Source organism: Vombatus ursinus, unplaced genomic scaffold, assembly GCF_900497805.2.
Source record: "Vombatus ursinus unplaced genomic scaffold, bare-nosed wombat genome assembly UNPS02004276.1, whole genome shotgun sequence".
Classification (NCBI taxonomy): Eukaryota; Metazoa; Chordata; class Mammalia; order Diprotodontia; family Vombatidae; genus Vombatus; species Vombatus ursinus.
The window spans coordinates 1081237-1085263 of NW_020944054.1; the positions used below are offsets into that span (position 1 = coordinate 1081237).

General features: G+C 51.1%; 1 pseudogene; it reads left to right on the forward strand.

Annotated features, from left to right (window-relative positions):
- The first annotated feature begins 325 nt into the window (after nt 1-325).
- On the forward strand, nt 326-2136 carry LOC114054451 (annotated as a pseudogene).
- Nucleotides 2137-4027: the final 1891 nt, after the last annotated feature.

The following is a 4027-nucleotide window of genomic DNA, read 5'->3' on the forward strand; positions in this document are numbered from 1 at the left end:
AGCACCTACTTCCAGGGTTGTTGTGAAGATCAAATGAGACAATATTTGCAAAAAAGCACTTAGCAGGTGCTTTGTAAATGCTTATTTCCTTCCCTCTCCCTTCAAATTGGCAAAGGTGGTACAACATGGAGCCGGTTTGGGAGGCTGCCTCAGCCCCAGCGACAGGAACCTTAACCCGGAGAATGAGAGGGGAGCAGGGAGTCTGAACCCAGGAAGATCGGAGGAGCCTCTGCTGACCCGGAACGCCAGACCCCGCTGTGAGACAGAGAGCGGGGGAGGGAGGGGGGTGAGAGAGAAGGCGCCAGCCACGCCCCCCTGGTGAGCGCAGGAGCAATGGGGCGGAAGGGCCCTGGCCGTGGGCACTTGCAGGAGGATGGAGTTTTGGCTCGGGTTCCAGGCTAGAGGGGAGAACAGAAGAGCTGGGGCCAGAGGCATCACCCCCTACCCCAGGGCTGGAGGTGATTGCACACATTAAGCGATTGCTGCAAGAATACACAGGCAAAGGAGGCAGAATCCAACCCTGTAGAAAGCTGTTGTGGGAACAGAGAAGGCCGGGGTTCGTCTTCGGAGGAGGATACTGAAGCACGGAGACGCCCTCCTGCCCCGAAGAGGAGCGTCACGTGGTCGCCTGCTCCCCACAAAGAACTCAGAGAAGAACTTAGGAATCCAGCGAGAGGCGGCTCTGGCCGGCGGCGGAGTCGCGGGCATGGCGTCCCGGAAGCGGAGCCGAGCCGTGATGGAGGAGAGTGAGACGGAGGAGGCGGGGCCTGCCTGGGCCGAGGCCGCGGGGATCCCGGGCCCCAGCACGGGCTTCGGCGGCTTCGGGCCGTCCTTCCCACCCAAGGTGTGGGTGGCAGGCGCGGTGGGGGCGGTGGGGGTGGCGGGGGCGGCGGGCGACAGCAGCTTCGGGCCGGGGGGAGGCCTGGCCCCGCTGCCCGGGCCCCCGCCCTCGGGCCCTGCCCAGCCCCCGGAGGCCGAGCTGCCCAGCCCCCCGGTCTTCTGGGACCCGACGCTGAGCTCGGACTGGGACAACGAGCGCGCCACGCCGCAGTGCCTGCTGCGGATCAAGCGGGACATCATGTCCATTTACAAGGAGCCGCCCCCCGGGATGTTTGTGGTTCCCGACCCCCTGGACATGACGAAGATTCATGCATTGATCACGGGCCCATTTGACACTCCTTATGAAGGGGGTTTCTTCTTGTTCCTGTTTCGCTGCCCTCCGGATTATCCTATCCGCGCCCCCAGGGTCAAGCTGATGACCACGGGCAATAACATGGTGAGGTTTAACCCCAATTTGTACCTCAGTGGGAAAGTCTGCCTGAGTATTCTGGGTACTTGGCCTGGCCCTGCCTGGAGCCCAGCCCAGAGCATCTCCTCTGTGCTTGTCTCCATCCAGTCACTCATGAATGAAAACCCCTACTACAATGAGCCTGGCTTTGAGCAGGAGAGAAACCCAGGAGACAGCAACAACTACAATGAGCTTATCCGGCATGAGACCATCCGAGTAGCAGTCTGTGACATGCTGGAGGGAAAGTGTCCCTGCCCTGAGTCCCTAAGGGGTGTGATGGAGAAGTCCTTTTTGGAGTATTATGACATCTATGAGGTGCTGTGCAAAGACCGACTGCACCTCCAAGACCAGGCAATGCAGAATCCTTTAGGGGAGAACAGAGGCTACTTTGACTACGAGTCTCTCCTGATTCGCCTCGGGGGAATTCGTCTGAAGGTGGAGGAGAAACTTCAGCAGGACGGTGCTGAAATACCCCCTGATAGCAATTCATCTGAAAGAGAGACAGATACACAGGGGAGTTCAAGGGCCTAGATGCCCCCTACCCCATCCCTGGGATGGAGCGGCACCAGTCTCCCTCCAGCCCCAACAGCATCCTGCCTGAGGCAAGAACCAAGGACACTCAGACCCCAGGGTGGGAGTGGGCTGTTGTTTGCAACCTTCTTGGCATTCTGGTACCAAGGACCATTTTCATCCCATGCCTAGGGCCAATCCCAAGGTACTGATACAGGAGAGCCCGAAGCATGGTTCTTTGGCAAAAAACTGATGGACATTTCTGATGGGGTTGGGATCTGGGCCCCAGAAAGGAAAAACTTTGGACTTTCCCACCTGGCCAAATCTCTGGCTAGCCTGAGGCTATAATCCCATCAACTGGCCTTTCATTGTGGCTACACCCAATCTCCCAATTCTGTTAACCTAGCCTGGCCTTCCTTTGTCTTACCTCCCTATGTATGGCCCCTGGCCATTTCCCACCCTTAATCCTAGCTAGGCTCCATTCTCACATTTTTTTTTTAAATTTTTAGGCAACTGGGGTTAAGTGACTTGCCCAGGGTCACATAGCTAGTAAGTGTCAAGTGTTTGGTCTGAGGCCGGATTTGAACTGAAGTCCTCCTAACTTCAGGGCCGGTGCTCTATTCACTGAGCCACCTAGCTGCCCCGAGGCTCCATTCTCCCTTGGCCACCAGGTCCAGGGCCCAGGAGTTCTGTTCACCCCAGTTTACTGGCTACTCCTAGGTCCCTCCCACAGTCTTCTGTATATAAGGTCCACCTTGTCTCCATTAAGATGCTTAGATTCTTAAAATCTAGCCACTGCTGAGATTCTTATAATCTGGCCACTGCTTACGCATGTTCACTCCTTAACAGTCTGCCCAATATGATGGATATTCTAATAAACCTTGTCTCTGGCTGAAAGAAGGCTTGGGTCAAATTCTTTTGGGCGGGACCCACATGTGATTTTGGGGTCCCAGGACCCCCGAACCCCTAAACTGCATCATTTCTACTGGGGCAGTTTGTTGGGGATAGAAGGCGAAGACTGCGACTCCCAGAAGGGGTTGCTCAGAATAGTCAATGGGGATACCAGGAGGGGGAGCAAGGTCAAGGGAGTGGGGAGGGAGGGAAATGAAGAGGGTATCCCATGACCTGTCCAGGTGGTTGTCTGGGTGTCTGTCTTTCAGTCTAGAAGCTGGGCCTTCCCCTTGCTTAACCCAGCCCAGCCTAGTGTAACCTTCGGGACCTCATTTTCTGTCTGCCACCATAATTTTGTTTTCCCTAACATATAGTCACTGTTCTAGACAGACCAAAGAGAAGGAACAGTGGTGGAGTCTGGGCTGCTGGTCAGAAAGCTTTACCTAGCACCCAAAAAAAAAATCAAATGAGAGAGATGGAGGAAAAACTAAAAAAAAAAAATGAGTAACCCAAGAAAAACAAGAAGACTATGAAAGTCAACCAATTAGAAAAGGAGACCCAGAATCTTAAGGAACAAAATGACACCTTGATTCCCTAATGAATATAGATGCAAAAATTTTAAACAAAATATTAGCAAATAGATTACAGCAACTTATCACAAGACTAATACACTATGACCAGGTAGGATTTATACGAGGAATGCAGGGCTGGTTCAATATTAGGAAAACTATCAGCATAATTGAGCATATCAACACCAAAACTAACAGAAACCACATGATCATCTCAATAGATGCAGAAAAAGCTTTTGACAAAATACACCCATTCCTATTAAAAACACTAGAGAGCGTAGGTATAAATGGAGTCTTCCTTAAAATAATAAATATCATCTATCTAAAACCTTCAGCAAGCATAATATATAATGGGGACAAGCTAGAAGCATTTCCAATAAGATCAGGGGTGAAATAAGGATGTCCATTATCACCACTGTTATTCAACATCGTACTGGAAACGTTAGCTTTAGCAGTAAGAGAAGAAAAAGACATTGAAAGCATTAGAATAGGCAAAGAAGAAACAAAGCTATCACTCTTTGCAGTTGACATGATGTTAGAGAATCCCAGAGAATCGAGTAAAAAACTACTTGAAATAATAAACAACTTCAGCAAAGTTGCAGGCTATAAAATAAACCCACATAAATCATCAGCATTTCTATATATTACCAACAAAGCCCAACAGCAAGAGATAGAAAGACAAATTCCATTTAAACTTACTGTAGATATTATAAAATATTTAGGAGTCTACCTCCTGAAACAAACCCAGGAACTCTATGAACACAATTAG